The following is a 26,798-nucleotide window of genomic DNA, read 5'->3' on the forward strand; positions in this document are numbered from 1 at the left end:
GCGAAGCAGGACGGGAAATTCAGCGGAGTCTGTCCTTTGCTTTTAGAGCTGGAGCTGACGCCCGCGGTCCTGGGCTGCTGCTCGCCGGTTCCCGGGAGCGGGGGGCGGAGGGGGAGGAAACGCTCAGCGGCGGCGGAGTCCCCGTGACCGACTCTGCTGTGGCCCCGGGGGCGCAGCCGGGCTCCCGCGCCTCGCACGTCCCGAGTGACTCAGGCGAGTCCCGGCCGGCGGCACTGCTGGTCGCCGTGTGTCCCTGACCCCGCACCCGACCGCCCCGGGCGGCGTGGCCTGGGCTCCGCGCCGCCCCTCCCCGCGCCTCCCAGGCCTCCTTCCCAGCTGAGCGCGGTGTCCCCGCGGCCGAAGCTCAGAGCGGGCCGCCAGGCGGCTGGTGCTGCTGAGGCCCCGGCTCAGCCCGCGGGTCTCGCTGACCCTGAGGCCCCGGACGCGGCCCTTCTGCCCAGACCGGGCTCCGGTGCCTCCTGTGCCTTCGGGTCCCCCCCTCCCCCCCAGCCGCCTCGGGTGCTCTTGGCAGGTCCCTGTTCCCAGGAAGCCAGGCCGCAGTCTCCCTGGGAGCGCATCAGTTCCATGCGGAGCTGTTATAGGGCCCGGGGAACCGCACACACAGTTGGGGCTGCAAAGATCTAAATATACTAATCAGCACAAAGTGGTCATTGTTCTGTGCAGGCGATCCTTTAATTACCGATTCTGTGGCTTCCTCTCAGAGTTAATATGTTGGATAACCTGTTGACTAGAACATAGGAAGGCCGGCTGGATTTTGTGGTGTTTGGTGTAAGTTTTATAAGGCACTGTGGGGTGCACAGTCCTCTGCCAGGGGCTGTACCCACGTGAACGCCGGGCAGTAGACAAAGAGGACATGAGAGACAGAGGCATATAGGAGAGTCTTTTTAAAAAAATATTTTCATTTTTTTTTACGTAGAGGAAGGGAGAGGGATAGTTAGAAACATCATGAGAGAGAAACATAGATCAGCTGCCTCCTGTACACTCCCTACTGGGGATGTGCCTGCAACCAAGGTACATGCCCTGGACTGGGACCCTTCAGTCCGCAGGCTGTTCTCTATCCACTGAGCCAAACCGGTTAGGGCAGGAGAGTCTCTTTTGCAGGCCATGTAGCCATTGCTAACAAGGAGCCATCAGACAAAACAGTTCTTCAAAGTAGCTTCACACAGTGGCTGCGCCAAGCAGCCCTTGCTAATACAGTAGCAAACAGGAGCCATACCAAGCAGCCACCCACCGGCTGGTTAGGAACACGTTTGTACTAACTTAGACACAAAGGCTTCCTGCCCAACAGTGACATCAGTATTTGGGTTATAGTAAGGTACTCCTGCCCAGTGTGTACAGTACAATCTCTGTGTCCTTGCTTAGATTGGCCTTGAACATCCCAGTTAGGATTCTCCTGCTCAGATTGGCCTTGAACATCTGGCGTACCCTGATGAGGCTCCCACAGGCACTATCTCAGTCATGGCCCAAGTTAAACTGTTCTCAAAACTGACTTATCAGAAGGAGGAAAAAGTGTCATGAATGTGACATAACCGTTCTCTCAGGAATAACACTTAATTCACAGAAAACATAACTGCAACCCTAGAGGAGCTGCATGGGAACCACAGGCTTAGATATTTCAGCCAAGAAAGCTGCTGGTGCCAAAAAGATCTCAGAGGAGAAACGAAGTCAAATTAAACTGTTTGTGATGTGAAAGCCATTTCAAACACTGTTTTTAAAGGTTGTCTAGTGCTGACATGAATGTTTGTTTTGATTCCTGTATTTGAGGATTGCAGCTTAACCGCTATGCCACAAAACCGTTTTACATATAAGAGTTGTCTGAGGCAGAACTGTCATCCACCTTCTACAGTGGCCGAATTTGACTGGCTGTTAGTTACTGTTCATAGAAATGTTCTGGAAGTAAGGGGTGAGGGCTCTTACCACCCACAGCTCATCCACTTCTTTGTAGTAATAAGCTGAACTGTTAAGTTTGCAAACAAGCACGACTGTTCCATTGCCAGTAATTTTATTCATGCCTTGGTCTTTTGGGTTTGCACCAGAAATTGGAATTGCTTGCAATTATATGTTTAGGTGGATTGAGCCTCAAAATTAATGATGACATTTACTAGTTTCTTAAAGCACCAAGTGGTTCAACTTTTGATGCATTAGAAATGATATGTTGTTTTTGTTTGTTTCATTTCAATATGCCAGTCATCTGTCAGGTGTGCTTTTTAAATGTTGTTCCAGCATTTGAACAGAAATGCCCTTAAATGTTGAGAGCCATTTACTATAAAGTAAAACTTGTCTAAATCCTTAAATGTGAAATGTGGAGAAATTAGTGAGTAGTAGTAGGAAATGTAGGATCAATATTGTCAGACATCAGTGCTTATCTCTCAGCCCAGTGATTTCCTACAGTTGATTTTGTCAGCAGCTAACATGTAGCTGTAATGTTAATTATGTACTGATAGTGTGAGGTAACTATGAAATGGTAACTAATTCCCTGAAAGAATCAGATCTGGAATGCTCTTTGATGTTATGATTACTTGTACACCTACAATGTGATAGGATTGTATGACACTCATCTAAGGATTCATGGCTCTTCTGTAAACTTCTGATAATTTTCTTCTCATTTTGATCCCAGCAGCTGGCCAGAATGTGTTTGAATTCATACAGAAATAATATTGATATCTGAAAGCCATGTTGAACTTCTCTGAAGAAAGGGCAACAATGATTGCAGCTGGGGATTTGCAGGAATTTGTTCCTTTCCGTCGAGACCACTGCAGACAGCACCCTAATGCTTTGAACCTTCAGCTTCGGCAGCTGCAGCCAGCCTCTGAGTTGTGGTCGTCTGATGGTGCTGCTGGCTTGGTGGGATCCCTGCAGGAGGTTACAATCCACGAAAAACAGAAGGTTTTACCAAGTTTCTCAGTTTGCTTTTGAAATGTAGAGAGATTCGATCTACTTGTAATTTAAGGCTACCCAGATGCAACTGAGAAATGAGTATGATGCTACTTCTAGGGTATTGGTTAAGATTTGGTAATTTTCATGAAAGCTAAAAATAATGACCTTAATTGTATTACAGTGTCATGGCTGTTTAGACATATAACTCAGGGATTTATAATGAGAGTCACTATGATTATGGTCCATTTAAATCTCTTTTTCTTCATTTAGTACGTGGGACCAGATTTCATGTTATTTGATGGTTAGATAGTCGAGTTAGCAATGGTCCCTGCTGCCCAAAACTTACATATTTCTAGAGGAGAAAGGAAATGCCACATAAGTAGATACAGTACTAGTTTTTAAATAGGGGAATGAGAAGTAAGTGCATGTTAAACAGTCAGTCATTCTCATCTTAATTCCATTTCTGTATCCCTTTTGGGATACCAAAATTTCCAGGAGCGGAAGTCTGTAGTTAGGAATCCAAACCTTTCTCTGCCCTGTTCATTCTGATGGTTGGCACAAGGGCAGGAAAGTGAATGTATATGCAGTTGTGAAGCAGGGAAGTCTGCATGGTTGGTAAGCTCCCCCAGTGTCCCATGTGCACTTCACTGCCCCCTCTGCTTCACCCCCCATATGCTTCATATGTCTTTAGTCTCCCAAGAATGTTGGTTTAATTTTTGGATATATAGGTAAGGTCTAATTTTTGTTTATTTATGTTTTTGGCAGCATAAAATGGTAACGTAATAATAAAATACTTAATATAGAGAATTCTTGAGGTAAATTCCCATTTTTGAAATCCTGTAAGATACAGTATGATACATACACCCACACCCCCTCCTCTGTTAATCGGTGGCACCAAACCTAAGAGTTGGGCTTGGACTGAGCCTTACTCCACAGACAGAGCAGGAGACTTGTATCTGAATTGCGGTTCAATTTTAATTAATAAATCTTGCTCCATAATGTTGCAAAAGAAATAAAAACTGCTTAAACATGTCTTACATATGTAAATTTTTTAGGAAAGCTGGCAGTTAAGGAGAGGCAGAAATGAAATTGGAGAAATGGATTATGACGAGGAACTCTATGTGGCTGGAAATATGGTGATCTGGAGCAAAGGGAGTAAAAGCCAGGCATTGGCTCTTTACAAGGCCTTTACCGTTGATAGTCCTGTTCAACAGGTGAGTTGATTTGAATTTTAGTATTTGATTGATTATTTAGTGTTTTTTTTTTTAAACAATGCTTTTATCCTAATTTTAACAGAAATAATAAAAACAATATATAATGATCTCAGTAGCTAGATATATGTTTTAACATGTAGTGAAGATAATGGTAGGGAAATAAACATTTCAGTTATTTTCTATATCATCATTTTTTTGCACTGTTCTTTGTCAATTTCATGGTAATGTTTAAACACTTGAGTAATTTAATTAGTTATTGCCGAGAAAATTCATGACTTAAATTTAAGGGTATAAGAATATATTAGCACATGATTATATTTGGTTGCAAAGTGTTGAATAAATAAAAATCAAGTTCATAGTGAAAATAGAGAGTACGGGAAAGGAAAAAAAAATCTAATTTGCTGTCATTGCACATGCTTGGGTTGCTGGCTTGATCCCCAGTAGGGGGCATGCAGGAGGCAGCTAATGAAAGTTTCTCATCATTGATGTTTCTATCTATCTCTTCCTTTCTGAAGTCAATGAAAATATATTTATATATGTATTTATATTTCATAAATTTATATATAAATTTATATGTATATTTATTTATATGTAAACTACATGTATTTCTAACTGATTATAAAAAAAAGAATAGAAACAAATAAAAATTAGTAATTAAAGGGACAGAATTAAGCATTTGCTCTGCCTTTTTAGGAAGCCTTGCAGTTCATCTCCAGTTAATAAAGGAAAACCCTTATTTAAAGTAGAATTCCAGCTAATAAATATAGAAGGACTGGTAGAATTTGAAAATCGCTATTCTGTGTAACCTCTTACTCCAGTGTAACCTCTGATTCAGACAAGGATTGTAAATGGGATAGTAATGCCATTGCGTGAAAGGTGTTAGCATGGCACCAAGGTGTCACCCAAAGTGAAGAAATAAATGCATCTCTACTTTGAAGCTGCATGTTGTTCTCCACCTCCACAACCTGGTGGGTTACCATCACTGATAGGGGACAGAGGACTCCTTTATACCTACAGCTGTAATGTGGCATGGAGACATGATGTCATCTACTCAGTTTTCTTCCCCCAAATATTTGATATGAATATGTAGACCTAACTTCCAGTTATAGGAAGTATGGGGCCTAGAGGATCAGTTTGTAAAATGAGATGAGGAATGGGTGGAGGTATAGATGAAACAAGAACCACCAGAAATTGAGAATTATTGAAGCTGGCTGTTGGAGATTTATTATGTTACTCTGTTTCCTTTGTATATATTTGAAATTTTCTATAATAAAGACTTAAAGAAAAAACCACTATGAGATACAATTAGACAAATCCAGAATATGGGATAGTCTACATTCTGGTCTCCTTAAAGAGTTAGTCATGGAGAGAAACCAAGATGGCAGCATAGGTAAACACTGGAGTTTACTGCCTCGAACAACCACTTCAAAAATACAACTAAAAGACGGAATGGACACCATCCAGAACCACAGGAAGGTTGGCTGAGTGGAAATTGTACAACTAGAAGGGAGAAGGAAAGAGAAAAGCATACCGAGACTCAGAGGAGACGCAGTATGGCAGTAAAATACTATGGTGCGGAGGTGCATGCGGAGCGGGCTGGCGGCTGAGGGCATGGTTGTCGTTTTCAATCAGGAGGTAGTCTCAGGCTCTGAGCTCCGGTTCCAGGCAAGTCTCTAGGGACCCAGACTCATACGGGAGAAGCGGGACTGTCTGGCATAGGTCAGAACTCGAGGGCAGCTTTCTCTCCGAGGTGCTTGCAGCGATTACCAGGACATTGAGAAGCAGAGCCTCTGAGGGCTGGACTGAGAGCAGCCATAACTGCTAGCCCCACCCTGTTGATCCCGTGGGACCCGCCCCGCCTAATCCCTGCAGGGAAGATTTTGCTGTATAGCATCAGGCAAAGGCTAGATTAGCACCTCCCTAGAGATCCAGGAGCCAGGAAACCCAGAGGTAAGAGTGGAACCATCCAGTTTGCAGCTCCGTGGAACCATAAAGGACACACTCAGGGGGCAGACTCAGTGAGCACCAAAGCCCCATTGAAGCAAGTCTTGCCCCAGAGGAGTGTGTCCAGCACAGAAGTTCTCCCACTGCAGACACAGCTGATACTCACAGCCAATTGGCCTGGAGGTCAATTCCTCCCAGTGATAACTGCAACAATCAAGGCTTAACTACAACAAGAGTGTGCACAAAGACCACAAGGGGGTGCACCAGGAGTCTCCTCCTCAGGTAATTGGGGAGGCTGAACCACTGGGCCCTAGTGGACACTCAGCACAGAAAACCACTTTATCAACACAGGGAAGCATAAAAATGCGGAGACAAAGAAGAAGGACACAAATGACAGAAATGGAGGAAAGCAAACTACTGGATATAGAGTTCAAAACCACACTTTTAAGGTTTTTCAAGAATTTTCTAGAAACTGCCGATAAACTTAATGAGATCTATAAGAAATCTAATGAGACCCTCGAGGTTGTGATAAAGGACCAACTAGAAATTAAGCATACACTGACTGAAATAAAGAATATTATACAGACTCCCAACAGCAGACTCTCTAGCCTTGATTGCAAGAATCAAGTCCACGATTTGAAATATGAAGAAGCAAAAAACATCCAACCAGAAAAGCAAAATGAAAAAAGAATCCAAAAATACGAAGATAGTGTAAGGAGCCTCTGGGACACCTTCAAGCGTACCAACATCCGAATTATAGGGGTGCCAGAAGAAGAGAGAGAACAAGATATTGAAAACCTATTTGAAGAAATAATGACAGAAAACTTCCTCTACCTGGTGAAAGAAATAGACTTACAAGTCCAGGAAGCGCAGAGAAGCCCAAACAAAAGGAATCCAAAGAGGACCACACCAAGACACATCACAATTAAAATGCCAAGAATAAAATACAAAGAGAGAATCTTAAAAGCGGCAAGAGAAAGACAGTCAGTTACCTACAAGGGAGTGCCCATACGACTGTCAGCTGATTTCTCAACAGAAACTTTGCAGGCCAGAAGGGAGTGGCAAGAAATATTCAAAGTGATGAATGCCAAGAACCTACAACCAAGATTACTTTATCCAGCAAAGCTATCATTCAGAATTGAAGGTCAGATAAAGAGCTTCACAGATAAGGAAAAGCTAAAGGAGTTCATCACCACCAAACCAGTATTATATGAAATGCTGAAAGGTATCCTTTAAGAAGAGGAAGAAGAAGAAAAAGGTAAAGATACAAATTTTGAACACCAAATACACATCTATCAACAAGTGAATCTGAAAATCAAGTGACTAATCTGATGACCAGAATGAACTGGTGATTATAATAGAATCAGGGGCATAGAAAGGGAGTGGACTGGCTATTCTTGGGGGGCAAAGGGGTGAGGGGGATGTGGGAAGAGACTGGACAAAAATCGCACACCTCTGGATGAGGACAGTGGATGGGGAGTGAGGGAAGTGGGTGGGGTGGGAACAGGGTAGAGGGGAGTTATGTTGGGAAAAAAGAGGAACAAAAGTAATAATCTGAACAATAAAGGTTTAATTAATAAAAAAAAGAACAGTAGTAGAAAGCAAAAAAAAAAAAAAAAAGAGGCATGGAGGGGGAAAAAGGTGGGGCCTATTGTAGGTTAAAAGAGACTAAAGGACATCACCAAATGCAATATATTTTGCACCATTTTGAATGAACTTTGATTGAGTCCTGGTTCTAGAAAATTGTCTTAAAAAAACATTTTGGGGAAAATTTGAAAAAGTTGCAAATGGACTGAATATTAGGTGATGTTAGAAAAATTTTTTCTTAGGCAAGATGATGGTTTTGTGGTGTATAGGAGAGAATATTTATTTTGGGGAAATGCATGATGAAGTCATGATGTGGGGGATTTTCAGGTAGTCATCATCCCCCAGTCAAATCCCTCACATGCACATAAGCAGATATGGCATATTGGTAACCACTGTTAGATTTATTTGTTTATTTTTAAAACATTTTTTATTGATTTTAGGGAGGAAGGGAGAGGGAGAGAGAGAGAGAGAAACATCAGTAACATCAATGGTAAGAAGAGAATCATTGATCGGCTGCCTCCTGCATGCCCACTACTGGGGACTGAGCCCGCAACCTGGGTATGTGACCTGGACTGGAATCAAACCCAGGACCAGTCCGCAGGCCGATGCTCTATCCACTGGCCCAAACCGGCTAGGCCTTAACAACTGTTAGATTTAGATGAAACAGGTGTTCACTGTATTATTTCAACTTTTCTTACTGAATATTTTTAGAATAAAAAGTTTTCGGGTGGGGGAGAATATATCTATAGCAGTTGAATTAATTATTGGGCTATTGACAAGAGATTTCAAGACTTTTTGACTAATGTTAAATTCCTTAGTGGTAAGCACTGCAATCTTGGTACCTGGACATTGCTTTTTTGTGTTTTCCCCCATTAACTGTTTCCTGATGAACATTGTACCCTTCTAACAATATACTGGGAACGATAAACTGAATTATTCCTAAACTTGAGGGCATGTGTAAAAGCATTTCTGTCCAGGAGTGTTGAAGCCAGTGACCATTTTTTTAAAAATATATTTTTATTGATTTCAGAGAGGAAGGGAGAGAGATAGAAAGATAGAAACATCAATGATGAGAGAGAATCATTGATCGGCTGCCTCCTGCACGCCCCCTACTGGGGATTGAGCCCGGAACCTGGGCATGTGCCCTTGACTGGAATCGAACCTGGGACCCTTCAGTCTACAGGCTAATGCTCTATCCACTGAGCCAAACCAGCAAGGGCCCCAGTGACCATTTTGATGATATTTCCGCCCCCCCTGCCCCCCCGTAACCATATGGTTAGTGTAGTTGTGAAAGTGGCATGATGATATCCAACAAGGGTTTTTTTTTAATATGTATTTTTATTTTCCAGAGAGGAAGGGAGAGGGAGAGAGAGATAGAAACATCAATGATGAGAGAGAATCATTGATTGGCTGCCTCCCGGGGATCGAGGCTGCAACTCAAACATATGCCCTGACCTGGAATCAAACTGTGACCTCCTGGTTCATTGGTCGATGCTTAACCACAGAGCCATGCTGGCCGGGCTCAAACTCATTCTTTGCTTCTATGTTTCCATCTTAAATTCTCCAAAGGATGATTGCATGTTTACTAGATTCCATGGATGTGCAGTTAGATGAATTGTCTCTTTTGTCTCCGTTATCTTAAGACTGCTTGTAAATAGAACGATAAGATTTTTAATTTCAGTCCTTTTGGTCTGGAAAACATATTGTTCTTTAGTCTTCTTACTATATGCGGGAAGATATTTTATATTTTGGTTAGGAATCAATACCAGGTGTATGTGACTCAGATTTAGTTAAACAAATAAACAGATAACTAAAATGCTGTATGCAGATGAATTAAAATGCCACATAATACCTGTGTGTCCACAGTGTGGTGAGAGTCAGGGGACTGGCTCTGAAGGAAGGATTTCTCAAAGAAGTTGCTGATTGAACTGGAAGTTGGTAAAAGAAGGGCATTCTAGGCAGAGCGAATCAGCCAAACTATTTATGGAAAAACATGATGTTTTTAAGTTCAGAATGGATGTACACAAGGTTTGGGTGTGGAGAGATGCTTGCAGGTGCTGAGTGGATCCAAACTGAAGGGCCTTGTTTGTACCTGGGAACTTGAAATTTAAACTGTACACAGAAGGAGCCTGTCAAGGATGTTAAAATGGAAAGTACATCTTCAGTTCTGTATTTTGAGAAGATAGGACTTTGGTGGCAATGTGTAGGATGTGTAGGATTGGCTGGAGAGTAGAGAGACTGTTGTCAAGGATACTGTTCTATGATAGTTCAGGGGAAAAAGATTGGCTCTGAAGAGAGAAGACAGAGATGAGAGACAGAGCTGAGGGAATGTGCAAGTCCTGAGACATCAGGAGTAAGGGAGAGTATGAAAATACTATTGGGGTGGGGTGGGGATGGGAGTGGCCCGGAAGAGATTAATGCGGGGAAAGGAGGACCTATGTAATACTTTCAACAATATAGATTTAAAAAATAAAAATAAAATAAAATACTATCTGCTTTTAGAGACTGGGAGGATGGGATTTCATAAAAGGAAGCTGAGTCAATAATAGGTACATGCCGGTTTTTCCTAAATTCAACAACCACAGATCAGACAATTCAATTTAAAACTGGACAGAGGGCTTGAACGGACATTTCTCTAAAGATATGTACATGGCCAATGAGCACATGAAACAGTGCTCAGCATGTTTAATCATTAGGCAAATGCAAATCAAAACCACAGTGAGATACCATGTCATACCTAGTGAGATGACTGATTTATTAAACAATGAAAAAAATAAGTGAGGATGTTGAAACTGGAACCCTGTGATTACTGGTGGAAAAGTAAAAAATGCAACTATGGGAAACCATTTGCTGTTTCTCAAAATATTAAACCTAGGCAGGGTGGAGGGGATGAATGGGGGATAGAAAGGGACATCTATAATAATTTCAACAATAAATTTCAAGATCAATTGGCGAGGGGGTGGGGAGTTAAACCTAGAATCGCCATATGATCCAACAATTCCCCTTTTGATTATATATACACAAAAGACAGAAGCATCGATCAGATGCTCAAACCTCAGAGGGAAGGTAGGCGAGGGTGGGAGTAAGGGATCGAGGTCAACCAAAGTACTTGTATACATGCATATAAGCATAACCAATGGACACAGGCCCAGGGAATTGAGGTCATGAACGGGAGTGGGGTGGGGGGCAATGGGGGGATAAGGACATATGTAATTCCTTAATAAAAAATGTTGAAATAAAAAGAAAAGATTTGAAAGCGGGGACTCAGTCGAACACCAGTGTTCATAGCAGCATTATTCACAATAGTTGAAATTGGAAACAACCCCAGTGTGTATGGAGAGATGACTGGATATACAATACGTGGTATATGCCTACAATGAAATATTTAGCCTTTAAAATGAAGGAAATTCTGAGATGTGCTACAACATGGATGAACCTTGAGGATGTTATACCCAACATAACATAAATACTGTATAATTCCACCTTCATGGGGTACTTTGCTTCGAATAGGTAAATTCATAAGGACAGAAAATATAATAGAAGCTGAGGGAGGGAGAAACGGGGAGTTGTTGAATTGGCAGTTTCTGTTTGGGATAATGGAAAAGTTCTGGAAATGGATAGCATTGAGGTTACACAACTTTATGAATGAATGTATTTAATGGTACTGAATTTGTACACCACGAAATGGTTAAAATGGTAAATTTTACGTTATGTCTATTTAACCACAATTAAAAAACCCATAAAATACCATGAAATAATTTCAAGTAAGTGATTGTTAGGCATGCTAGTGAAAGTTGAATGGCATTTCCTAGTTTATGTTTTGCAAGATGAAAGGGAAAGTTTAGTTTTTCTAAAGATATTTTTCTGCCTGTCTAAGAATGATAAGATCATTAAGAAACCTGTAGGTTATGAATAGCTCTTCTGGTAATCTTTAGTTTTATAAAGGACATAAGGTCAATACAGGTTGAGCCACGGTTTGAGGTCACTTTTGTGGCAAGGCTTCTAGCTAGTAGATTTTTAAATTTTTGTCTACTCTTTTCTTAAAATTTATTTACACACATACTTTATCTTATAATATTTATCATTCATTTGTTTAATTTTATTTTACCTTTTTTAGTTCCCATGGTGCATGTGTTGAGCTGGTGAGAAGATAGTATATAGCTATATGTCATAATTATTTATTTATTTATTTTTAAAATCTTTCCTTTTGAAAGTATTATAGATGTCCCCCCTTTTTTATTGTCCCCTTCTAGCTCACCACAATTCTTATTTAGATATGATTTGTTAATAGGCTATTATTTAGATGCAATTCTTAGATAAGCATTTTGTTTTAATTTTAGGCATTTATCATATCACAGGGTAAGTCTGAAAAAGCCTACAATAATTTCTTTTTGGAATTTTATTGAACTTTTTGATTCCAAATGTATACCTCTTTTTTTTTGTTGTTCAAAACAAAATGAATAATGGTGGTTTTGTCTAAGCATTTTTATATTATTCATTAAAGGAAGAGTCCACATCTCTTTCCATAGAAGGTGCTGTGGAGACTGTGGAAATGACAACAAAGAGCCTCAAATCTCATGGAGAAAGTGCTTTGGAGACTGGAAATGACAACAGAGGATTTAGAAGATCACTAAAGTCATTTAGGTGTTTTGATATTCCTTTCATTTTCCAGCATTGTGATTACTTAATTTTTAAAATGTTTTAATTGATTTCAGGGACAGGAATGGAGAGGGAGAGAGATAGAAATATCCTTGATGAGAGAGAATCATCAGTTGGCTGCCTCCTGCACTCCCTCCTGGGTATAAAACCAGAAACCTGGGCATGTGCCCTGGTCAGGAATTGAACCATGACCTCTTGGTTCATGGATTGATGCTCAACCACTGAGCCACACCTGCTGGGCCAGCATTGTGATTTTTTTTTTTCATATTCTTAGATCAACTTAATGTGAAAATGGAACTTGAATTGCTTTAATTGAATTTTTTTATTGTTTAAAGCAGCGGTTCTCAACCTGTGGGTCGTGAGCCCTTTAGGGGTCGAATGACCCTTTCACAGGGGTCGCCTAATACCATGGGAAAAGACATATATAATTACATATTGTTTTTGTGATTAATCACTATGCTTTAATTATGTTCCATTTGTAACAGTGAAATTGGGGGTCAACATAACATGAGGAACTATATTAAAGGGTCGCGGCATTAGGAAGGTTGAGTTTAACACTGGTTTAAAGTATTACATATGTCTCCTTCTCCCCTCATCGACCCCTCCTTGATCACTCCCACCCCCCTAATTACAAGGAGGCATGATTTAAAAAATCAATATCTGTTTCTTCTTCTCGGGATTGGGAGTATTTACTGAATTCAGACCACCACCAGAAGGTTGAGTCTCACCTTTTGAACAGATCTTTATGTCTGAATCCTTTGGAAAGTTTCTCAGATGAAGGATGAAGACTTGTCACAGAATCTTAGTCTGGATTCTTCTACACTTCTCTCACATGCCTGCAATCTTTTTCCTTCTTCAGTGGGTCTCTGAGGAGCCTAAATGGAATACTCTGATGGGAGAAGGAATTCATTCACTTGTTGACGCCCCTTGTTCAGTTGGCAAGGTAAATACTGTGTGTAGAGTGAAAACTTCCAGGAGTGCTCAGGTGACTCAGACGTTGGCCTTAGGAACCCAGAGCATTTTTTGCAAAACACAGAATTGTTTGAAGATACTGGCTATGTAAGGGCTTGTGAGTCATCTTTGTCCTAAGATCAGCAGGAAGCCGGGAAACATGGTAAACCCTGGGGGTGACCCAGTGCATTTCATGTTGACAGGCTGACTGCCTGCACTGTGGTGGAAGCTCTATAACAATACCTGCTATGCTGTAACAATACCTACATTCTAGTAGTGCTTACAGTTCAGAGAATTGCAGTTTAGCTACATAAACTGTCAACAAGGCCAGGGAATCCTGACCCCCATTAGTGATGAGAAAACCTGTCAGAGTGTGTTTCCAAGACCATGACGCTGGGTTCGCTGTGGGCTCTCTGCTGCACCTGTGCTGTCGCCTTCTGTGTCTCTCAGGTTCCTGATGGATCTGCGTTTAAATGGTGCTGACACTGCACTCTCACAGCCTGGCCAGCACTCTGTCTAACACTGAATGCTAAAGGCCACACACTTGGGTATTGTGACCCTTGATACTAAAATGGAATGGAATAAAAATACCAACATCTGAGTTAATATTACAGCACATTTTCTAATTTTTGTGATCTTCCTTGAGATAAAGAAGTTGTATTCTGAGACATGGCACTTTTAATTTTTTTTTTTATTTCTCTTAGGACAAATCATTACTATCATGAAAACTGTTTTATAATGAAATGATTTCCAACCCTAATCATGGGCTCTGGTATTTTTCACATATTTTATTTAGTTTTAAAACTTCACAGTGAATTAACTGGTATTTCCCCATTTTCTGGAAGAAAATATTGAGGCTCTAGAGATGGGTTTGTTCAAGATCAACAGCCAATAGGTAATGGAAGAGAACCGAGATCACAGTGTTTTTACAGTAGTTTCACCTGCACAACATCTGTCTAGCAAAAGTAGTTGAGGTTGCACTTACAATACTGGGCACAGGAAAGTCCAGAAATAGAATAAAGGGGCTCTGGATTTGATTATCTTTTTTCTCATAAGTATGTTTTTAAATGGGAAAGTTCTATTGATGAATGCTAACTGTTGGGGGTAAATATTGGAATACCTTCCTAGTTATTTGTATTTTATATGTTCTTGTTGTTGTAGGGACTTAAAAATGGAGTTTTACTTAGGTCATTACTGCAAGGATTACACAGTGCTTTTCAGAACAACTGAAGAAGTATGCACACTTGATCAAGGTAAGCATCTGTGTCATTAAAGGTTTTGTGAACAGTATGGTGAAATTTGCTTGTATTTCGGTTATGTTTGGACTCTATGTTATAAACTCGCTTCTAAACAACATAGAGGACAGCCCAGTTGATGGGGTGTCAGGTCGTGTCACTTGTCTTGTACTCTCATTCTTGAGGTCCCTTCCTTCCTCTCAGCCTCTCTCTCGCTTTCTCTCTGTGTGTGCGTCTCTGTCTGTGCCACTGACCTGTTGTTCTGTCCGGAAGCTGAGTCCACACCCTTTTCCTTACCACTTTAGTAAATCTTGGATTTGGTCAGTTGTCCACTTTGTTCTGAGAGAGTTTTGGTCTGAGAAAAGATACGGCATATCCTGCTACTTTATTATAACTTCTAGACATAAGCTGTCAAGTCCCGTGAGTGGGATAGATTTCCACCTTGACATTCCTGATACGATGATTCCAGTGTGAAGCCATCAAGGTTAACAGCAAGAGTACTAAGCCACATTGACTTCGGTGCCTCCTGATCCCATGTGTGCTCTGTGACCTGTCAACCTCTAGTATCGCCAGGTCCCTAAGCATTCTCTACGGGCAGCCCGAAGGATCTTTTGAAAATGTCAATATGATCATGTCTCTTCTGAAAACTGCCAGTGGTCTCCTATGGCCTTTAGAAATGAGTCCCAAATCCTTAGCGTGTCCGTCCAGGCCGTCCATGATCCGACCTTAGCTTCTTTTGCAGTGTTGTCTCTGCCTCACCTTTTTTCTGTGGTCACACTTTGAGATCCTCATTGGCATCACACTCTGCCAGCCCAGCTTAGAGCTGTGCCATGCCCTGTATCCCGACGTCTCCCTCTGGAATCGGTGGAAGGCTGGTGTACTTTCCGGCATCTCCCATCTTTCCCCTGTCCTGCTCTCTGCTCCCATCGTTCTTGTTTTTGTTTTCGTGTTTGTTGTTGTTGTTTTGCAATACCATGAAATGCTACAACCTTGTCCACCCTCAGGAGTTTTAAGGATCTCATTCAGTGTGGCAGCTGAGAATTATAAGCAGCAGAATAGTGATGAAGCTAACAGTAGGGACTTGTCTTTCTCACAAAAGAACAAGTCCACAGGTAGGTGGATCCAATATTGAAGTCAGCTGCTCAGTGATGTCAGGGTAGGCTCCCAGCATCAACGAGAGGAAAAAAATCCTCTCCTCGCTATTGTGCTTTATATCAGGGAGAAACTTAGTGTCTCAGAAATCAACTATGAGACTCTTGCGTGAACCCTTGGGCAGAACGGGCCAAATTGCAAGGGACATGGGGCAGTTTAGTGTCAAAGTGCTCCCGAAGGAGGTGCCTCAGCCCAGGAGGAGGTGGTGAGGGGAAGGGCAGTGGGGACCTGTCGGATGGAGAACTTCCTGTTTCTACTGTGATCACTAAGGGCCCCGTACATTTCTTCTGTGTGGACTTGTGGAGGACAGGTGTCCCGAGATTCAGCGATGACTGTTTCACAACGGTTGCCTAGTGTTTTGAGGACCCAATCTGATAGGGTCCATATTATCCACATAGAACTGGTTAAACATATATGTTTTTATTGATCTCAGAAAGAGGAAGGGAAAAGTAACAGAGAGAGCAGGGGGTGGGGGTGGGGGCGGTGAGGAGGCTGGGGAAGGGGAGAGAGAAACATCAATGATGAGAGAGCATCATCAGTCCCATAGCCCCTAGCGCGCAACCCCGGTATGGGCCCTGACTGGGAATGAAACGGGGATCTCTTGGTTCTGGGGTCCACGCTCAAGTACTGAGCCACACCAGCCCAGCAGCCACATTATCACTGTAAAATGAAACTTTTTTTTTTCAATTCAAATTTAGTAAAACTTAAAATTCACTGAGACATTTAGGTTACTCTTGTTGGATACCTGAGGAGTGTTGGCTTGGTGTATTGACCAGCTGGTTTGCCTTGAAAGCAAATATGAAATGAAAGAAAGGAAATGTGTCTCCCCTCAGAGAAAGAGTACTGCTCACATGAGAACGATGAGCTTTGGATGATTGGGCCACAGCACTGAATGGATCCCTCTTGCACAGCGTGCCTCCTTTTGAAATACTCACCAGTGGCATTCCTTTGTCCTTTTCTGCTTAGAATTTTCTGACATGGTGGTTTTCATTTTAATTATAGATTGTTCCAGTGGTGGTGTCAGTGAACTATGGCCCCTCGGGTAGAACCAGGGCTGTGTACCTTGTTTCCGTACCGTCCTGTTCCAGTGGAACCATTGCTTCTCCCTAAGCTGAGTTTGACTGGTGAGTTAAATACTGGGCTCATGGAGGAAGGGAAATGATTCAGGAAGTGTTTAGTGGAGGGAGTTGTTTTGAGTTACTCCTGTTGCAACCAAAGCAATGCTCTTGCTATCCCTAGTGATTTTAAGTATGGTTGAGAGCTAGTCTACTGGTTGTTTCTGGCCAAATAGCAAATGCAGCTAAACGGCGAGGGAAGTAGAATGCCCCCCAATAAGTAATTTTTCCTTTCCTGAGACCATTTCAAGATACAAATTGGCACTTGGGAAAGTTTAGAAAGATATGATTTACTCTGGCCAGTGCTGCACGGTGGTGGAGCGTCCGCCTGTGAAGCAGGCAGGAGTGCACAGTTGGTTTGATTCCGGGTCAGGGCACAGGCCCGGGGTGCAGACTGGATCACCAATAGGGGTCGTGAAGGAGGAAACCGATCAATGCTTCTCTCTCATGGTTTACGTTTCTGTCTCGCCCTTTGTCCCGCCCTGAAATCAATCAAAGTGTACTGTTAAAATATATATTGAGTCTAACCCCAGCTGATGGGGCTCATTGGATTGGCATCTCCCCTTGCACTGAAAGTTTCCGGATCAGTTCCCTGGGAGGGCACATGGCAGGGTTTTGTGGTCAATTCCATGTCGGGGGTGTGCAGGTGGCGGGTGGTGCACCTCTCATCTGTGTTCTCTGCCTCTCCCTTCCTCTGTCTACTGTCTATCTATATCTTGGAGGTATGATCCTTGTGTCAACCAGAACCTATACATGAAGCAAAATGAGAAGAAACTGTCACTTCTAGTGTTTCACTACTGACAGTTCACCAGTGTGAACATTCTGGTGTATATATTTCCAGGTTTTATTTCCCCATTTTATCAGTGTATACGTAGTTATCAGAAGAAATTAAATGTTTCAAAACTTATTTTAAAACTGTATTATACAGTGAGCACCTTCCCTGTCACCATATATGTGTACGTGTGTGTGTGTGTGTGTGTGTGTGTGTATGGAATTATGTATATGTACGTGAGAAGACATGGTCTACACGTGTTTTTAATAAACAACCTTATTTATTCAAAAGGAGTATTTAACTTAATGGGAAATAGTCTACATAAATAGGTAGGTACTTTTAGAAATTATCCTTATTTACTATTATAAATGTACAGTTGGGATGTATTCCTCTGAATTATTTAAGATAATCGCCTAGAACTCTTCTAATAGCACGAGAGAAGGCTTCCAGGGCAGCCAGTAGCTGGCTCCATAATGGCTTCAGGTACTGCCTCGAGCCAGGCCTGGCCAGGGCAGGGCCTCTCGTTGGACCAGGCTCTGGCCCCTGAGCGGGCCCTTCCTCTGCCTCCGGAGAGCTCTGGAGCTCTGGTCGTGGACCTGGAGCAGGAGAAAGAGACACATTGACTCACACTCCTGGCTTTCCTGTGACTTAGTGCAGACAGGAAAGATGCCACCGCCTTTAAGGGAACTGCAGCCCATGAGCCTGCCCTCCCCCGATGATCTGCCCAGATGATCATTCCGCCTCACCTTGTTGAGTTGCCTCGGTGGGCTCAAGGTGCTGCAGCGCCAACCATAGATTTTGGGTGTGGCCCACCAGGTTTGGGCAGGGGAATTGACGGGCACCAAGGCCTGCTCTACCTCGAAGCAGGCGGAAGGAAGGGGCTGCCCCAAACCCTGGACGTGGTCCAGCCAGGTCCCCACCATCGCAGCAAAGGCCCTGGGGAGAGGCAGGTGGGCAGCAGATTCTGAGTCCTAGTCTTTCCTTCCAGTCTGCCCTCCCATGGCACACTTGTTTAGATCTGAGCATCTGTGCAGGTCTCCCAAGACCACCCATGGGAGAGCCCCATGGTAACCCCGGCCCTTGTGTGGCTGTCATGGTTGTAGCAGTTGTGGGATTCAGCTGGTTCAACACGGAGTCTGTGTGAGACTCTTCTTCCCACTGGCAGCTCACCTGAAGGTCCAGTGCACTGCCCACCCCCACCCTCCAGGCCCTGGGCATCTGGACTGAGGACTGAGACAGGCTTGTGAGCACCCTGCTCACCACAGTCCTGTTCTGAGCCTGGCCACCGTGGTCAGGGGAGATGGATATGAAGAGGGGCAGGCAGAGCGGGGTGGGTTTGTGGTGGGGAGGGGACTGTGAGGGACCACTCAGCACAGCGTCCCCTCTGGGTCTACAAGGCCCGGGACCCCACCCACTGTCGTCTTTGACTCCTATCCTCCTGGAATAGAAGACTCCAGAGCCCAGGCCTTTCTTGGGAATCAGATGATGTATAAGATTAAGGTTCTTCCAGGCACTCTCCACCCCCCAGCCACCACAGTCCCCACGATGCTGACTCTGAGGGCCCTCCTTCTGGACCCGGAGACCACTCACTTTATGACTTGGTCCTGCGATGTGTCAGCCCGGTCATTCTAAACAGGTGTGCATCCAGATGGAAAAATCACTCTGATCGCATCAGCCCTGATGGATGGTGGACACGAGCTGCGAATGATGGTGAGCGTGACTGCTGGACCCAGTGCCCAGAACTGAGGCCCAGGGATTGTGTCTGCTTCATTCCTTGAGTCAGGCTAAGTGTCTCCAAAAGTGCGTGCACATTGTCGAGTAAAGAAACTCCAACCAGAAGCATGCCACATCTGAGTGGACCTGGGCCCCTGCTCTCCCCAGAAATCCCCAGTGTGGTTACACCAGGGACCAGGACCGGCTAGGTGAAATCTCACACTGCTTAGCAGGTTGCTTTGCATGTGCTTTTCCAACCTCTGATGCCACAGGCCACTGATGGGTGTGTCAGAGTTCTTTCCGTGGGACAGAGTGAAAGAATTGCCAACAACAACTGACGCACATCCAGCTACCCTGTCTGCAGAGCCAGGGAGCAGGTGAGACCTGCCCTGGCTTGTCCCCACAGCAGTGCTATGAGGTTTCCCCCCCAGCAGCCCACTTTTCAGAGGAGCATCCTGAGACTCGGGAAGATGTGGTGACATTTTCATGCCTCACAGCTAGCAGTGGGCAGAGTCACGAGTGTATGCTCACCTAGATAGAAGCTCGTCCAGGAACCGTTGGGCTCTGCAGAAGGCCAGCGTGGAGATGTGGGGGTGATTCCCCCCGGGAAAGCTGGTACCATGGCCATGGCAAGATGAGGGACAGGACACAGTTCACACGACATTTCTCTCTCTGATATTGCTACAAATATGTGAGGAGCGTGTCTTTACCGTCCCATGTAGCTGGACAGGGGCGGGGGGTCCTCATTTCTTTGTCTTGGGCCAGTGGGACACTAGGGAGAGTCCTGGGAGGGTATCTGTGGAGTCCCCAGATTTGAGTGTGGGTTCTGGGCACTGCCAGGTTGTGTTGGGGTTTTGGGTGTAGAGACCCTCGAGGCCAGCTCTCACCTCAGAGAGGCACTGGTCTGTGTCGTCAGCCTGGTGCACCTGCACCCTGACCCCGTAGGTGGTGTAGTCGGGTCCATGAGCCAGCACCTCAATGATGTCTTCCTTGGAGCTCTGCAAAGACAGAGTGGGTACTGAGCCAGGAGGCATCAGGAACCTTCCACCCAATCTGTGGTCCTGTGTCATGGCAGACCTAGCCTATGAGGACAGTGAGGATGTACCTGGCAGCCCTGCTGAGCTTGCAAGAATCGATTTGTGTCAAGCTGTAGCCACAGTGAAAGCCTGAATGACTGAGGAAAACTCTGTCCTTGTTGGGATGATATGGAGTTGGGTTAGGCCACAGCTCCTGAGCTGGCCGCACTGCAATGGTTTGTCGTCCTCTGTGAGGTGATAGGTTGCAGAGAAAAGTAATCAAGCCCTTTATCCCTTCCTACACCCCTAACCCCCACCCCTGCTTCCCCCTACCCTATTTTTTTTCAATACACAGCAAGGCTTGGAGAAGGTCTACAAGGACAGTCGGGCTGGGGCTGGTCCACAGGATAGTTTGGGCAGGGATTTCATCAGTTGAAAGGAGCATGAGGCAAAGACAGCAACAGATGCTTTCTCTCTGATCCCAAGAACACAGGAAGAAAGACTGCTTTTCTCCCCTACCAGGGAGCTGGTCGGGAGGATTGAAGGTAAAGATCACTTTGGGAGTGGGCCTGTGAGAACTTTGAGGCCCCAGATTTGAGTCTGACTTCTGGTCCCACCCCAGTCACATCAGGGTTCTGGGTGTGGGCCAGCGCTCACCTCAGTTTGGCACTGGATGGTTTCCCTGTCCTGACGCACTTGTCCTTTGTACCCGTTGAGGGCATAAGTGAACCTGTCAGCCAGCTCCTTGACGCTGCCCTTGTTGGAGCTCTGCAAAGACAGAGCCCCTACCGGGCCAGGAGGCATCAGGGGCCCCGGACATTACCAGTGGGGAAGATGCCCACCACCCATTCTGCTCCCCAGATCAGGCAGAGAGGGGCATCTGCAAAGACCTCTAGGCAGGGAGTGAAGTTGATGACCCCTTGGGCACCCCTGCGATTTAACAAGTGGGTAGCAGAGCTCTGACCCCAGCACTCAAATTCCCTTCCTGTGAGCCATGACCTAGGCAGTGAACAAGATACACCCTCCAACACCCTCCAGGCTTCTGACACTTACCAACCTGCTCCTTAGCCCAGGTTGAGCATCCCTCATCCCCTGCTTTCTTCCCCTCACCATCCCGGGCGCACACACACACACACACACACACACACACTCCTGGGATGAGGGGTAAGAGGTGTGGGGCTCCCCACGTGTGACCCCCATTTGGCGCCCAAGTGTGAGCTGAAAGGGCCTGCCCTTGGTTACCTGTGTGTGCCTCCTGCCAGAGGGCGAGGGGTAATGGTGGTGGCGCTTGCGCCTGTTTCCCCAGCAACAGAAACATCTCTCGCCCTGGGGTTTCTTCTTGCCAGAGCTTCGGAAGAACGGGAAGCAACAGAGAGACATCCTGGTCTCCTGACCTTCTGCACTCAAGTGAGCTGGAAAGACAGTTGTCTCTAGAACAGGGGTGGGCAAACTTTTTGACTTGAGGGCCACAATGGGTTCTTGGCAGGCTGTAAGAAAAGCATGGATGGAGTGTTTGTGTGAACTAATGTAAATTCCAAGTAAACATCATTCAATAAAAGGGTGCGGTCTTTTTTTTTTCAGTTTTATTATTTCCAAAGGGCCAAATCTAGCCCGCGGGCCATAGTTTGCCCATGGCTGTCCCAGGTGCTGGGACTTGGAGTGTCCCATGGGGTAGTGGCTGTTGTGGGTGGGAAGGGCTCATTCCAAGGGTGAACTTGGGCTTGTCAGGTATTTAAAACGCTTGGAGGATTGGGGTTCCCCTGGGCCTTGCTCTCTGGGGGCAGCCAAGGAGTCACTTTCCCGAAGAATGGGACTTGGGCAGCCCCTGGTTCCTGGGAGAAACCAGGAGAGTGGAGAGGCTCCATCAAGTCGCCACCTGGGACCAAGAGCCCCAGTGAGAGACCAATAGCCCCAGTGTGGGCGCCTTCCCTGTGCAGGGCTGGTCCCCTGTCATTGTGGGGCAGGTTGCATGTGCTCCCTGGACCTGGAGGAGTGGTGGCTGCTGAGCTGACAGGAGGCAGCTGGGGACAGAGTTCCAGCCAGACCCCAGCAGGGCCCCCTGTCTATTAAGCCAGGCAGTGAGGGGTCCTGCTTCTCTGGGGCTTGTGTCTCAAGCCAGGGGACAAGACAGATCTGTAGTCCCCAGAAAGTTAACTACCTGGCCAAATAGGGTGTGTGTGGGGGGCAGGGGGGGTGAGCAGGGGAAGTTGGAGAATCGAGCTGAGGGAAGGGAATGGGCAGGGGCAGAGCTTATTCCAGGCCTAGGAATATGTGTCTTGGAGGGTAGTCACCAAGTGAGCCCATATACAACTTGGTTTTTATTCAGCAGTGGCTTCAGTGCAAGGATGATGATTAAATTGTGGTTGGTTGGGTGGTTGGGTGGTTGGTTGGTTGGTTGGGTGGGTGGGAGGTTGTTTGGTTTGGTCTCAGAAGAAATAAGAGGTAGAGACAATCGTCAGTCTTTACTTAGAGCCCAGCAGTGGCCGGACTGGGTCTTGGCTGGTAGGGCCTGTCCTTCTCAGGCTTGGAGTTTGGAAGTGTTCTGAGAGAGATGGCAGCACTTCTCCCACCTGTGAGCTGAGGCTGGCATCCGTGCTGCCTAGCGGCTGGCTGTGCAAGGGGCTTAGTGGCAGGAATGATTCACACACAGCTCCCTTCCTCACTGGGGAGAACAGGTGACGTGTGGCTCTCAGTCCTTGCACTAAACTAATGTCAGGATGGGGCAGACCCTACATGGAAGTATTTCAGCTTCACAAACAATTTGAGTGAGTTAAATAACAACTCTTATGTTTTTTTAATTTTTAAGGCAGAAAATACAGCCACATTTTAATTTGATGTTTACAGGAGTTGATTTTTACACCCCCAAAATTGGCTTCAGCTGAAGTTTTCCATACCTGGGAAGTTACTTGTTGAATTTTGATAAAAGTGACATATGGTGCTCAACACATCTGTATTTTCTGAGCCTTTTCACACCAATACAAGGAATATGCAATTGATGTTTTAAAAAGATAATGCTAAATTTACTAATTTGGGTTATAGTACAGTTACTAAGAAATGTTTAATAGTATCTACCAAAATGTTATAGGATAAGGTTTATAGAGATTGTATATTTTTGAAATGAGTAGTATTATAAAACTGTGTTTACATTTTTGTGAAGTTTTGTACCACAAAGTTTAAAACAAGGAAAAGTTTATTATTGCTGAGATATTTAGGAACATTGTAGAAATCTGAACCTACAATTATTTTTGAAGCCTTTGAAGAAACCTTATTTAAGAGGTCTAATTTTACCCTCATCCTATAGATGCAGCTAGGAGACCCAGAAAGGGTAAGTGAAATCCCCACGACCACAAGCTATTAATAGCAGAGATCAAATGAGAACCCAGGGCAAGTGCTCATTCTATTTTTCCTGTCAGCCTCTGTAGACCCAGTTGAGGTTAGAACCATAGAGCTGTGACTTAGGAGATCTGAATTCTTTAAAAATCTTTTCTGTATACATATGTTTCTCTTAGGCGTCTTGATAGTATTATTTAATTACTAGAGTCCCAGTGCATGAATTGGTGCACATTGAAAGGAAATTAATTAGAAGAAATATTGTAAGATCACTATTTGCCCTTTCTCAATAATAGAAGTGTATACCAAATTCACGATCAACAATGACAGATGGAAACACATGCAACTGGCGCCAGAGAGATAGATAGATAGATAGATAGATAGATAGATAGATAGATAGATATAGATGTAGATATAGATATAGATATAGATATAGATATAGATATAGATATAGATATAGTTATAGATATAGATATATAGATATTTGCTTACTTAGACCTGCTTTCTGATTAGGTAAACTTTTTCCAGCTTGGTGAAGTGCCCCAATTTCTTTTTCAGGATATTGACAGCAAAACAGCATAAATACCAAAATGAAAGCAGATTATTATTGTGGATCATGCAGAGATAACAAAGGGAGAAATATTTAACTATAACCCCGTTTGACTATATTCCGTGCAGTGAGAAAACCTGAAGTCATGTTCAGGCTCTACCATTTCTTGCTTCTTTTCAGTTGGGTCAATTTTTAAAACATTCTAAATCTTCATTTTCTGGATAATGAAATGAAAACAGGATTCTACCGAGTCTCCTCTCTACCTATTCCGGGACTTCAGTGAGGATCAAATGAGATGAGGCACATGAAAACACTTCAAAGACATTTGGTTAAAGTGTAAAATGTTTGCACCTGGCTATAAAGCAAGTGGGTGAAGAAACTCCAAGGAGGCTAGCCGCTAGGGAGAGGAAGCCTGGCATTACTATGTGACATCATTACCTGGTGCCCACAGCCACCATTTCTGTGCTGGGCTGGCCTGTGGGCTTTGTGCCATGGGTTCGTGGCGGGGCCTGTGTCCCACTTGGGAAAAGCGGAGTGTTGCTTGTGGACTCTGGGTGCGCAGTGCCCTTCCTCTGTAAAGGGCCAGTTCAGGTCACAGCAGCTCCAGTATTGAATGTCTGCCCCTGGTGGTCAGTGCTCTTCATAGGGAGTGGTCAGGTGGTGGAATCCTTAGCACATTAGCCTTTTATATATATGGATTTGCAATAAGAACGGCAAAAACCGTTTTTAAAAAAGTTACTGTGGCTCATGTCTGAAGTTTATCAAATCTGAAACTTTACTGTAGATATCAGCCTTCCAATGAGGAATTCTTCAAATACAGCCTGAGCTGTGGACCCTGAGGCATCCTACCTAGGAGCCTCTCTTCAGGGTTGCTGACCCGCCCCATCCCCTACCGTGCCTCCAACCCCTGCCCATTATTTTTTCCAAGCAGACCCAGCATCTCCAAAGCCCAGTGTTCTCATTCAGGAGCTGTTGGAGTGCAAGAATGCATTTTAAAGGATATTTCACAACGCAAAGCACTTTTTAAGCTTCTCAAAGATAAGTGGATGGTCACTGAACATGGATGCAAAATGCATTTTACACCAAAAAAAGTTACTTAAATGTGTTTTAGAAAATTTTTTTCATTATCAAAATAATATAGGATCATTAGAATTTTAAAAAGAATAGTATAAAGTAAAGGAAATCACTTCTTTCCACTATCCAAGGTTAACCACTGTCAACATTTCAAAGTATTTCCTTTTGTCTTTCGTACATTTATATATCTAGATACCTTTTTGAGGTGATACTATTAATTCATTTATATTAATATATGTTGTACTGACTTCAGAGAGGAAAGGAGAGGGAGAGAGAGAGGTAGTAGTAATATGAATGATGAGAACGAATCATTCATCACCTGCATCCTACATGCCCCCTACTAAGGATGGAGCCCCACGTACTCTGACAGGGACTCCATGTATGACCTCCTGGTTCATAGATCAAGGCTCAACCAGTGAGCACGCCTCCAGGGCAAGATGATACTATTTGTTATGTGTGTATCCTGATTTGTTTTCTCTTAGTTATGGTGTTTTCATTCCACTGCATCTATAACCACTTTTTTCCCGTTTATGAAGGCACTGTTTATTTTTCCCAGCTTTATTGAGAAATAATCAATATACACCACTGTATAAGTTTAAGGCAGACAAAAGGATGGTTTGATTTGCCTACATTGTGAAATGACTACCACAGTGGGTTCAGCTAACATGTACTGAAGATGTGACAAACCAAAATTGAAATCTCTAATGTAATTTGGGTTATTTTTTCTTCAAAGTCAAATCTACAATTGTTACTATTGCAAAAAAGAGCTTGTACTTGGAACTAAAGTGCAGGGTGTGGTGGGTCTGCAGGCTGGGGCTCTACTGCCCTGGCCCCTTGCACTTGAGCCCTGTGCCTATTCACATGCAGATCCTTTCTCCTTCCAGACTTCACATGAGGCTGGTGATGGATGTGCTGCCCCTGCTGGACGGGTTCCACAGTCTGTCTTCCCACCACGGAGTGTCAGAGGTGAGAGCCCCCTGTGTAAGGCTGTGGAGCATATGAAGTTCAGAGTCACTTGTGTCTCAGCAGCTCTGGGGGTGACCTCAGCATCAGCATGCGCAGAGCCTATGCTGGCCTCCAGGGTGTGCTCTGTGTGGGTCCAGCTCACCCACAGCTCCTCTCTCCCTGGATTTCAGCCACCTTCCTGGTCCTTCTGCTAGAAGCTCTGGTTCTCTCAGAACCTTACACTCCTCTCCACCCATGAGCTGTGTGGAAGCTTCATATAACAGGATGGTTTTCAGGGAAAACTGGCAAGAGAAAAGAAGAAAAATAATCAGGAGTCGCCCCAATACTTTGGAGTCCAGGGCCCCATTTTCTCAGGTCCTCACCAGAGATGGCTTTTTCCTCAGCATTTGAGGGATTTATGCCCAGTCCATGGTGTTAGAGCCCGGCCAGGAGAGAAGGGGGAAGGGTCCAGGGCAGCTGCCACTCTGGCTCCCACAGGCCCCTGATCCAGTCCTCTCTGAGTCATTCCCGTCTTGCTCACAGAGCAGTGCTAAGACTCACTGTCTTCAAGACAAATCAGCTCACCACCGTGCTGGTCACTGGTCAAGTTCTCAGTTCGCTCCCCACTCAGCCCACTGCTGCT

At 44.4% G+C, this 26,798-nt stretch overlaps 1 long non-coding RNA gene across 1 annotated transcript; it reads left to right on the top strand.

Moving 5' to 3' along the window:
• On the top strand, window positions 1-26,467 carry LOC308525858. The gene is made up of 8 exons (XR_013996490.1): window positions 1-213; window positions 2,642-2,907; window positions 3,954-4,112; window positions 12,148-12,287; window positions 13,162-13,245; window positions 14,415-14,506; window positions 16,643-16,764; window positions 26,095-26,467. It is a non-coding gene; the product is annotated as an uncharacterized lncRNA (long non-coding RNA).
• The last annotated feature ends 331 nt before the right edge of the window (window positions 26,468-26,798 follow it).

The sequence above is a fragment of the Myotis nattereri genome, assembly GCF_964212035.1.
Source record: "Myotis nattereri genome assembly, chromosome: 10".
NCBI lineage: Eukaryota > Metazoa > Chordata > Mammalia > Chiroptera > Vespertilionidae > Myotis > Myotis nattereri.